Here is a 12,233-nt window from a genome sequence, read left to right on the forward strand (position 1 = left end):
TATTGTATTGACGTTTGGAAGCCATCTCTCTCTCTCTCTCCTCTCTACCTGTAAACAACTGCCTGCCGGCCCACCTGACCGCTGATTGGTCAGATGGTGATGCTTCGCGCTTTCGTCTCTTTTCTCTCTCTCTCTCTCTCTCTCTCTCTCTCTCTCTCTCTCTCTCTCTCTCTCTCTCTCTCTCTCTCCTGCCTCGGGCTGACCCGGTGGCGGTGCTCTACGCGCCTCTCGGCAAAATGCACGCGCATCCTTTGCGCATTTGCAGAGGATGATGATACTTTATTGATCCCGAGGGAAATTCAATTCACTTGCGCAAAATGGGGCCCCCCATGGATCGCGGGGCCCTACGCACAGCGCGTGTTCTGCGTGTAGGGAGGGGCGGGCCTGGATACGGGTAACGCAGGGTTCCCAATGCATGGAAGCTATACACACGTTTTTTTTTTTTTTTTTCGAATTGATAGAACAGTAAAAATCCTCTCTGCATGATAGATGAATGCCAAACTTAAGTATTTTTAATGTCAGCCAGTTTTTAATACTACAATAGTAATATTTTTGTTCTATCACATGATGTAATTGTGATACATTATTATATAACGCTGTTAAAACTGCATTCTTCATTTGTGGAGGTTATTTAACACTTCAGGATAGAATTAAAAGAAAGCTCTGATTGGCCAAGGGGGAGGTGGGAAAATCTCTTGACATGCCTGCAAGACCTTGGTTAAGGGTCATTGGATCAATGCTACAACTTCCACACAGTAAAGGGAGGCTCTGGCTGAGCAAGGGCTTGAAAGATGCTTTTCATTCGTTGTTTATTTCAAACATGCACAAAATCAAATAATTAAAATATATCTCACCCAACAAAGAAAAGAAAGCATATCTTATCAAATCTCACCCCTCCATAAATACTAGAATGTTTGTTTTTATTGTTTAAAGGTGGGTGATTTGTACACTATTTAAAATTATATATTTTGATGGAACACATTTTTTCAGTGTTGTCCCATAGAAAGATATAAATGTTCTCAGAAATGTGAGAGGTGTAGTCACTTTTCTAAGATACCTTTTGAGAATTTATATTATAATTCAGCTTGAGGCCAGTCAGTTAAAAATGCTCTTTTTCTTAAAATGACTTATTTTATAAGCCAAGATGTCATAGCTATTGTTGCAAAGTGTTCTACCATGTGATACACATGATGTACTTTCACTGTTATCATTTAAACTGTATACACTATTACTTTAATGTATATGACTCCATTTTCCATTTGATCTTTTCTTTTGTCTTATTCTGTTAGTGGCCATTATTCATTAATTATTGTGCTGCTTTGGTGCTCGTTCTGCTACGTCACATAGATTTACACCTGGAGGAATGTCAATAAATATACTACCTTCGCTCTGAGATGTCCACGGTACAGTTGAAGTGAAATATAGAGTACTCTTTAAAATAACTGTTGAGATTTATGGTTGGTCATTAGCTTAAAATTACTGTAAGTAATAGATTACTGAAAGTAATAAATCACTGGAAGTATTTTTTGAAAGATTAACATTATTAAAGGAAGTAAACGGTCATTTACTCATTAACAACTCCTCGAGTAATTGAGTAAGTACTCAAAGGTTAATAAGTTAACAAAAATTATTATTAATGAAAAATTATTAATTTGAATACATTGATTATTTATCAACTAATAATGAAATTGAGGCACCACCAGCACCAAAATATCAGTCTCGTTTGTAAAAAGGATTATTTAAGTTAGTTAATATTTCTGTGTAAATATAACAATCTTAAATAACAAGGAAGGTGTGAGATTCGAGCACAGACTGTTACAAACCAGTGAATTGTCAACAATAAATACACAATAATTACCAGGAATCGATCAATTCAGCAAACAGGCGTTTATTAACAAAAATGCATTAATTCATAAATAATTCATAAATAATTTATTAAACCAACACAATCAAGTACCAAACATCATCTAACACGGAGATCTAATCTACTAAACAGAAAACACTATGTACAAAGAAAGAGGGGGCGTGTGTATGTGTGTGTGTGTGTGTGTGTGTGTGTGTGTGTGTGTGTCTGAGTGGGGATGCAATGACCACGAGTGTCCACCAGGTGGCGGCGCATCTTGGCGGGTCAGTGTGAGTGTGTGTAACGATCTCGAACGGACGCCAGAGGGAGGCAGGCGTCTGGTTCGAGGCAGTGACCGTGACGACCACTAGGGGCGCGCGGAGGGAGAGCGCAATGACTCGATGCGACCACCAGGTGTGCGTAAAGAGAGATTGTGATAACACACACAGCCACATGAGGCGGTTGACTCGCTCTTTCTGGGGATGTGGCGGTTGCTTGGCGACCAGATAAACAAGACAGCCATCGCGTGCATGTGCAGGGGACACTCGATGTATCACAAGTTAGCGGTTTGGATGCTAAATGTGGCTATGTGGAGAGCTTAACTCGATCATTTAACACACGCGGCGGCGGACTATGTGCGGGGCGCACGTACAGAGGGTTAATGAAGGAGAGAGCGAGAGAGAGAGGAGGAAAAGAGGGAGAAAGTTCTGGCGAGGCTTGGTTCCATGACTCGGTTCTCCGCACAGGGATCGCCTCAGAACTCCTTTTCTGAGGGCAAAAACCAGAGTCCTGAGCTTGCGATGATGCACGTGAACGCGCTCACCTGCGTACACAACAGATGCTTATCAGCGGCACATGAAACACAATTGCAAAAAGAAGAAGGGAAAACAGAAAAAGGATAATCCAAACAGTGTGTTCTGCTCGCCAGCGGGCTGAATCGTGGTTTGATTCTTGTGCTCCACTGTGTGCTCTCTGCTTGGAGACCAGGCTGAGTGTGTGTCACGTAGCTCCAAAAGTTGCATTTTGGACACCCGTTGTGTCCGGGTTGGATTCGACCAATGATAGGGCTTTTCCAACCTGGGGCTTGTGGCCCTCTCAGGGTCCCCGCCCCCCCCCCCCCCCCCCTGCTGTTTTATTATCTCCCCATTGTTCTTGCAGCCTGTTCTCTTGGGGGAGAACTGCTTGAAGGAGCGCATGGATTCTGGGCCCAACATAACAATACAAAGGAGAAAATACAAAAAGTCAAAACAATTTTTTTGTTCTTTATTCATTCATCTGGGTGGAATTCGAAATGTCCTTGATAATGTCTTTTGTCAATGATTGCTTTACAAAATGTTCAATCTTCAATATTAAAGAAAACAAATTTAAATGGCTTGAAAAGGGATTCATTTTCCGAGTCATCCAGGATGACTTCTTTACACCAGACTTTGTACTGCAGCCCAGCCTCGGCCTGTTCTGCTCCTCTATGACCGGAGGCAGGTCAACTCGGCCAGTAAGTACGTGCATGTCCGCCTGAACCAACTTTGCTGCACGTCTGCAGTCACCAACAATCCTTGATTCACACGTTTCCTATGGAAAGCACAGACAGAAACATTATTGTTCCAACGCTGCATCAATAGTATTTGACAGACTGTGAAACAAGACTCCTCTTCCACTGTTGTGTCCCCACCTGGTGGAGTGACGTCCAATCTGAAAGAAACATTAGTGCACTGCTCTTCGTAGAGCACACACACACACACACACACGCACGCACGCACGCACGCACGCACGCACGCACGCACACACACACACACACACACACACACATTTCAAGAATGATTAATTGTTGGCTTCAGAAACTTACAGACATTTGAGCTCAACATTGTGTGAAAGAACAAGACAACAAAACAGCACAAGGCAAAACCTATATAAAATTTAAAAAAATTATGAACATTTGATAATGTTTAGCTATAAACATTGCATGTCACAGGGAGCATCATTACTTAATGAGAGCAGGGAGGGAGCAGGTTTCTACACAGGAATCACAATGGCATTTGTGACTGTAACATCGTTCTAATATAAGGGAATATTTTGAATGAAAATAGTGAAACTGCGTAAGAATTATAACTTTATTGAAAATCAGTATGACATGGAACACTTGCGTGTAAAGTTTCGAGTGTGATGCAGGCTGCTGGTTGTCACCATGTTGGTATGTCACAGAGATCAACCACAAAAATGCTTTTTTCCTATGGAATACATGACAAATGTAAACACATACCCATATAAAATATAAATTAAAATTAAAAACAGCCACTTTTGTCAATCACTACTGGATTAATATTACTCCTGCATTTGATATATGTTAATTTCTTTACTACAACTGATTAAGGTTGAGCTATTTTTTTAACAACTTTAGATACTAATATAAACTATTGTAACACATCATGTTGATTTACACATTATATGTTGATACTTTGTCTGACCTGTGAGAACCACAATTCTCTAAAACGTTCACAAGTGGAGAAAAACACATTTTCTACTTCATTGCAATGCATTAGCTACTGCATGGAGGCTTTATCGCTTGCTGTACTCTTTACAAACTGCTTCACCCATCGGATATATGAAGTTACTTTACGTCATGTAGTGAAAAAAGTTGACCCTGCTGTGTTTTAATGCTTGCCACCGATAGCATTACTTAGCTTTAAAATGACACATAAACCAAACCACTGGTGAAACAGGCTGTTATTATCATCATCAATATGTTAGTTTACGGCAGGTATATCAACCCGAACACACGCAAGACACCATACATTCATAACTCTTTCGTGAAATTTCAAAGTAGCAACCGCTATGTAGCGTGTGCCTGTGCGTTCGGGTTAAATGTGTTGTCATTTCCTGTCTGACAGTGGCCCTCCACAGCCTGAGAGTGGAGATGCCTGAGAGTGGAGGTCCTGAGCCAGATGCTGCTCCATAACTTAGGCCAGATACTAGAATGTAAACAATAACAATAAAGAGAGGAAGCACTTCCTCCTCTTCCTCAGATGGGCATGTGGGACGGAGCCAGCCCAGCTCCCCGAAACCCAGCAGATTCTGAATGTGGCTGGAATGATGGAATATTCAATCAATTTTGGCTGAAAATCAAGGACACGCTGGATGTGGAGAAAAAACATAGAGTTCAATGTTTTTGGACCAATAGGAACCATGCGAAAGTGTTGAAAAGTTGTGTGATATGACTCCTTTAAGTTACTGTTTGGAGTTGTGATTACGGCTAATTAATCGGTTGATTTTTTTTTTTCCGCTTAATCAATGAATCTGTTAAAAAACAAACAAACATTTAAAGTTCACGGGCCAGTTGATATTGAATGAATATTATTTAAAGTAACATAACTGAACCAATGCAAAGATATATACAATATAAATACATATATACACATGTACGTAAGATGTATACAAGATAATTATTAAATAAGATTGAATTTACTTCAGGCACTACATACAGTCCAGTTTCATCTTGAGTGGACCAGACTAGTAAAATATTGCTTTAATAACCTTTAAAGTTACACTTCACATTTTTTCTTTGTTGTGGTCATAGTGTATATAATGAAATTGTCTATATTTTTACAAGGTCAAACAGTTAGTACTGAAAACTATTACAATTTCAACATAAATTTGCGCTGCCCAAATTTTGTGGCCACCCATCCTGTACGCGACTGTACGCACTCACTGCGCATGCGTCAGAGCTTGTGCGAGGAAATCTTCCGTCTTCCCGTCGGAACAATCACAATTTAAATTTAGCTCTTAAATACAACTATGTAAGAGACCAGGCTTTTAATGTAAGGTTTAGTTTAAATGTTTAATTCACAGGTAGTAGTCGTAGTAAGGGGGTTTGTAATTGTTTAATTCTCTGAATACAGGATTTAATGTTAGATTTCATTCTAACATCAAACAACAGCAACAACAACCACAACGATGACGACAGCTTACAGCCTAGACTTAGGATTTTAGACGAAATTAAATAAAGTACTTCTCACTCAAATGTTTTAATGTTTAATTCACTGGATACAGGGCCTTAAACAGGTGTCTATGATGACCATTGAACGGTTACTTTGAAGAAATGAACAGGTGCACTGGTAACTTCCTAAATTAAATTATAGAGAGTTTTTACTGAGTTAAGGTTACTTTGAAGAATTTAAATTTAACTCTTAAATACAACCTCCGTGTATTGAAGAGAACACACACGGGCTTTTAATGTAAGGTTTAGTTTAAATGTTTAATTCAGGGGTAGTAGAGGGTTTTTAAATGTTTCATTCTCTGAATACAGGGTTTAATGTTAGATTTAATTCTAACGTCATACAACAACAACAACGACGGCATAAAGCCTAGACTTAGGATTTTAGACGAAATTAAATAAAGTACTTCTGTGTTGTAACTGTTCATTTATTTGATTATTCCGCCATACTTCTAGAGGGCAGAATCATTTCAGTTACACTCTGTTACTCAGCAGTTGAGCAGACATGCACATTCTCCCAGCTTCCTTAGCTTTAATGCTAATCACCTTTCTACGTCCTACAATTTGTTTCTAACCCTTTGAGTGGCAAAATAAGTAAGTAAACAATGTTGTTTGAGTGTTTATTTCCAGTTGTTGCATGTTTGCAGTGTTGTGACTGTCGTTCTCCTGGTAAATTGTAGTGTAATGATGGCTTGAGGCCTCCAGCTTATTCATTAATGTAGTTTACTTTCTAATATATGGGTTAGGGTTAGTAGAAGCAATCTGTGCTGTTATTGACAAAGGTATTCCTGTGTTTTTGTATGTGCATTTCAGTTTCACACTTCTTTGTATTAAATCCGTTCAACTTCAACACTGGCCTGTTCCTTGGAGGGTGCGGTACGAGGAAGAGTTTAGCTGGCTGTGAATCCCAGTATAGGACAGGAGTCACACTGGGTGTAACAGTACAACTTCTCTCTCACATATAAGGTCAGTTAACTGTTTAAAAACTTCCTCTAATACAGGTATTAAACATTTAAAACATCCCTAATACAGGTATTAAACTATTTAAACCCCTGTAGACAACGGAATTAAACTATTTAAACCCTTCAAGATTAAACAAAATAACCTTAATTCAGTAAAAACTCTCCATAATTTAAATTAAGAAGTTACTGGCGCACCTGTTCGTTTCTTCAAAGCAACCATAAAATAATAAAAACCTTGTAAAACGACCATAAAACAACCATAAAAAGCCATAAACGTGAATTTATGACCTCCACCCCCCTCGGCCACGCCCCTTTTTGAGCTGGACATCAAACATTAAATCAGCTTGACGTTTAGCACATTTATTATCTCTCTGTTATCTATGGACCGCCGGGAATATGGATCCACCTATAGAATATGGGTCCACAACCAAAAAAAAAATTGCTTATTATAAATACTCTTGATTAGGGAATAGACCCAAACACACCCAAAACATATGTATAAACATTTGATTGTATTTTTCTTCACCTCAGTTTCACATTTCCATCTTGTCAAGATCCTCGCGATTATCAGTGCTCATCACGCATGTTATGTTTTTTCTTTTTTGCGTTTGAAATGCTCTTGTCCAGGAAATTGATTAGTCCAAATATTTCTAACATAAACATCTTCAAAGATATACATCACTGATTCTTTAGAGTTGGGACACAAGAGGTTTCAAAAACCTTTTTTGTTAATTCACACTATATTATTCAGAGTTATACATTTCTGTCCAGAAAATTCTTAGCTTATTTAATTGTGTAAAAAAAAACTGGGACCTCATTTATAAAACCTTGTGTAGGATTCCTTCTAAAAATGTACGTGTGCCCAAAAGCAGAAAATAGCGTGCGCCAAAAAACAATAGTCTACCTGGAAGAAGTTCTCTCTGCTCTCAAAACACCCACTTTGCAGTCAATCAGCCTGTTGATTGCCGGCATTTGATGCTAAATTAGACAGAAAAGATGAAGAAAAGGAATTTTACGGAGAGACAAATAGTCATGGAGGAGTTGGAGGTCAGGAAAATTATATTATTTGGTGTCACTGTAGTGGAGTCACTAATAAAAGTAATAAACGGCTGTGTGTCGTTACTGCTGTAAATAGTGTGACAGCCACAGAGAGCACAGTGACTTCAGAGATGGAGGAGAAGAGTTGGATTTGAAGGTGGAGGTCAGATGAGAGTGACATCATGGGACCCAGCACCCGACCTCACCGCTGTACCTGAAAACAGCTTCCATGGATGTGACAGCCAGTGTGCGTTAGAGTGTCGGCGAGGGAAGGAGACATTTTGGTGGAGACCACAGGAGACTGATGAAGTTCAGTTGTATCTGTTTATTAACTGTATAAATGAAATAGCTCAACAGGGACTGTAAAAAGCCTCAGTGGACGTTGTGTTTGCCTCCAAGTGTTGCTCACTTGAGCATTGGAGGCAGAGGGGTGAGGGGAAGGGCTATTTACCCCTCGAAACGAAGCATTTACAGATGCACACTTTAAACAGAGGGGTATGAGGACATGGCGCCGAAGGACTCGCATTTCACATATATACGCTTATAAAGTTATATAAACCTGTTGTGTTTTATACTAGCAAGAGCAGCAGTAGTGTTGCCGTGTGCTGTATGTAGCTTCCGTGTATATATGTATATATATATATGCATATTTTATTTGACCATGTTGACCGCCGTGCTTCTTTGTAAGCCTGCTGACCTCTTGATTTGAAGGCAGCCTCCTATGCCTTCAGCAGGGAACGCCATTGGCTGTTAAATCTGTACATTCTTATTTGAAAACACTTTAACAGCCTTCATTGAGGCAACATTCTCAGAGCAGAAGTGGCTGGAGGAGAGCACAGTGGATGTGTGATTGTCCAGGTCTGCCCCTTCTGTAAATATCCCCCAGTCTGTGGTATTAAAACAATCTTGCAGGGCTGAGGCAGCTTCCTCAATCCATATCCAAATTCTTTTGTTGGTCTTTGACTGCAGATTTCCGGGTTGTAAGCAGCAATCAGGGATTCAAATGACCTGAGTGTCCAAGATGTGTCAGCGGAGTGGCTTTGTAGGTATCTGGAATGTTAGTGTCGATATAATCTTATTTTTTCTTGTTGGAAACGTCAAATTTTTTTTAAAGAATCTGGGCAGTCCTGATTTCACGTTGGAGTGATTAAAATTTCTTGCTGCAATTTCCCATTCCAGGTGGTTTATGGAGTGTTGTAGCATTTACATGGAACATTTAGCATTAGCACATAAACAATGATGACCAATGTGAGCTCTCTTGGTAGATAAAAAGGAATACAGTGTACCATCAGATACTCTACCTCCGGTCAGCAGTGAATGTCTTCAGTTGCACTGCAAGAAAAAATCCAAGCAATTTTCTGCCAGTACATTTTTATTTTACAGACATTTGCGTCAACCCTTTAACGGATATTTCCGTAGATTTACAGGATGTTCTCTGTAGAATATATGGTTTTTTTGTCAACTCTATAACAGATATTTCCCCAGATTTACAGGATATTCTCTATACCATTTATGGTTATTTTTATCAACACAATAACAAATACTTTAGTTGAATGTATATTGTTGTTTTCCATTCCATCTTTTCTTTTATCTTATTCTGTGTTACTGGCCATTATTCATTTCATATTTGGTCTTAACTATTGTGCTATTTTGGTGCTTGTTCTGCTGGATCACATAGATTTACACGTGGGGGAATGTCAATGAATATACTAGCTCCGAGCTGTCCATGGTACAATTGAATTGAAATATAAAGTACTCCATAAAGCAACAATACAAAGGAGAAAACACTAAAAGTCCAAACAATTATATTCTTTATTCAGTCATTTGTGTGGCATCCGCAATATACCTGACAGTCTTTTTTTTAATACTTGAAATGTATTGTTTTTTTAGTTTTTTTTGACATGAACACAGGAAAACGCAAAACATGAAGAAACTTAAACAGTAGAACAGTGTCACAGTACAACTCAATTGCCAAGCATTGTTTTTCACAAAATCTTCACGTAATGACCATTCATATGGAGTGTGTACAGCAACTTGTTTTATTATTATTTTTATACACAAGTAATATACATATGTGTGGAATGAGGGAGCAGCATTTCATATCTGAAAATGTGTCTTTAATTTAGTCCATTTTGCAATCTTTTGAAGGCATAGTAAGGCGGTCAGTCTTTCCATCTCATGAATGTCCCGATAACTTAAATGCAATTATCTAGTCTCGGTGCATCTTTCTGTAACCATTTACGAGCTATTGCTTTCTTTGCTGCAACAATTACTATTTTCAGTAGGTATCTATCATGTCGTGTTAATCTTTCTGGTAAATCACTCAGATAAAGTGTTGTACATTTTACTGGGATGTTATGAGTGTTGGGATCTCACAAGACCACAGAAAGTTTGTTCATTTCTAGGGAAAGACAGTTTTTATATGTTATGATACACAGTCATGACACATGAATTCGGACCCATGAATGTGATTGACCATCACACCCAGTGGGGGGACCTTTTGCCAAAGCAGACCCATGCAGATCCTCCTCCGCTTTCTGCTGAAAAGACGCTTCCCCCATACACTCAGCCAGTCACTGATTGGTTGAAGCTCCCAGGATTCGACACCTTCGAATCCACACACTTTCAACAAAAGGCTGCAAAACCAGTCTCACAGGCTCTCTTGCAGCGAGTCCACCCCGAGTTGGTGGGTTGCTGGAGGCAGCTCACCCAGCGTTAGCATACAGCTAACACCAGAGGCCTGCAACCAGGGCCTTCACTCCTCAACTCCTCTGCTGACCCACCACGAGGGTCAGACCTTCCCAGGACCCGGAGACCAGCGCCCAGAGTCTGATCTCCCATCAACCAGGAAAACCAACCGGTTTCTCCAGGACGGACCAGGGAAACGACGCCTCACAGAACTTCTTTGTGTTTTCCTCAACCAGCAGGAAAACCATCACAGACCTGAGCGACCAGCTCCTCAGTCTGGACAAAAGGAACAACCAGGAGCTGCAAAGAAGGACTCCTGAAACATCAACTTCATCTTCTTCTCCTCAGCCTGCAGAACCAGCAACCACAGTTAGCAGGAGGTGCTAACTACAGGAGAAGACACCAGCTTCCCTCCAGCAGGACAACAACTGAACTCCTTCAAGGAAGTGGGAACAACAACTGGGCTTTACCTGAGATTAGTTAAACCTGATGCTATGATAGAACTGTTTAACTTTATGAAGATGTGTTGGTTCTGTTACAGTGATTGAGTTCTATAGATAATGATATTAGGAGCAGTTATCAACCTGTAAACCAACGTTAGCTCTGCCACAGACACAGGGTCTGCATGCTAATCTTTGCTTTACTAACTAGTTAACTCACAATCCTACACATATCACATCAAAGACAACATCACACAGTAACTGAACACCATCTGACGACTCCTGACATTTTACAAAACAAGTCTCATTCACATCAAGTCATTCTAGAAATGGTCCTTTAGCAGAGACACACAGGAAGCAGACGCTAAAGACTAGCTTCCATGTTCCATTGTACTCCAGCACATGGTCGAGACCCAGGACAGACTTCCTGCTCTCAGATAACCTCCATTTGAATGTAGTTTCTTGTGATCCGCCATCTTGTTTTGTAGTTCCATCACACGTCTCACACATACTTCCTCCACCTCTCTCTCTCTTTTTCTCTCTCCACACACACACACACACACACACACACACACACACAACCCCAAGCTGTATATAGGTAGTTAGAATCTGTGTTTATTTGTTTTCATTGTAAATAAATATAATATTGGAATCATACTTGCTGTGTTATTAATGAGCACAAAGGTGAATAAAATGTCGACCTCTTCTTTGTCAAGAACTCCAAAATCCTTCAATCTTTACTGTTAATTCTGGTAATTGTAATTAATTTAACTATTAATTCAAATTCCTGATTAACTATTTAGTATATCTTATGAGACTGATAGAACTGAATTGGCTATCATTTCCTGTTAAGACAGGTGGAGCTCCGAGGTTCTGATACAGATCAGATTAAATTTCAATACCATTATTAATAACTATCTTTGATAATTATTAATCATTATCGATTGCCAACCACAACATAAATAGTGATCCTTATGAGGTAAGAAATCCCTACATGAGCAAATATATATTGGATGGCTTCCAGAATTTTTCCCCAGAATATTTGGATTTTTGGGCAGCTCCAAAAAATGTGGTGGTGATCCGTTTCCCCTGATAATGTCTTTTGTCAGCAGTTTCTTAACAAAATGTCCACATTTCCAATTTTATAGGAAAAAAATGTAAACAGCTCAAAAAGTGATTCATTTTCTGACTTGTCCAGGCTCTTTACACGAGACGTTGTACTGCAGACCAGCCTGTTCCTGCTCCCCCAGAAAATTGCAGAAAATTGCTAGTAC

At 39.5% G+C, this 12,233-nt stretch overlaps 2 protein-coding genes across 3 annotated transcripts in view; both read left to right on the plus strand.

Annotated features, from left to right (window-relative positions):
* Positions 1-12,233, plus strand: part of mpped1 (metallophosphoesterase domain containing 1) — a gene marked incomplete at both ends in the record, with an annotated part of 407,823 nt that overhangs the window by 13,032 nt on the left and 382,558 nt on the right. The window lies entirely within an intron of this gene.
* The window catches only part of scube1 (signal peptide, CUB domain, EGF-like 1), a 174,519-nt gene that overhangs the window by 1,034 nt on the left and 161,252 nt on the right, over positions 1-12,233 (plus strand). The window lies entirely within an intron of this gene.

The sequence above is a fragment of the Blennius ocellaris genome (genome assembly GCF_963422515.1).
Source record: "Blennius ocellaris genome assembly, chromosome: 22".
NCBI classification, from domain to species: Eukaryota; Metazoa; Chordata; class Actinopteri; order Blenniiformes; family Blenniidae; genus Blennius; species Blennius ocellaris.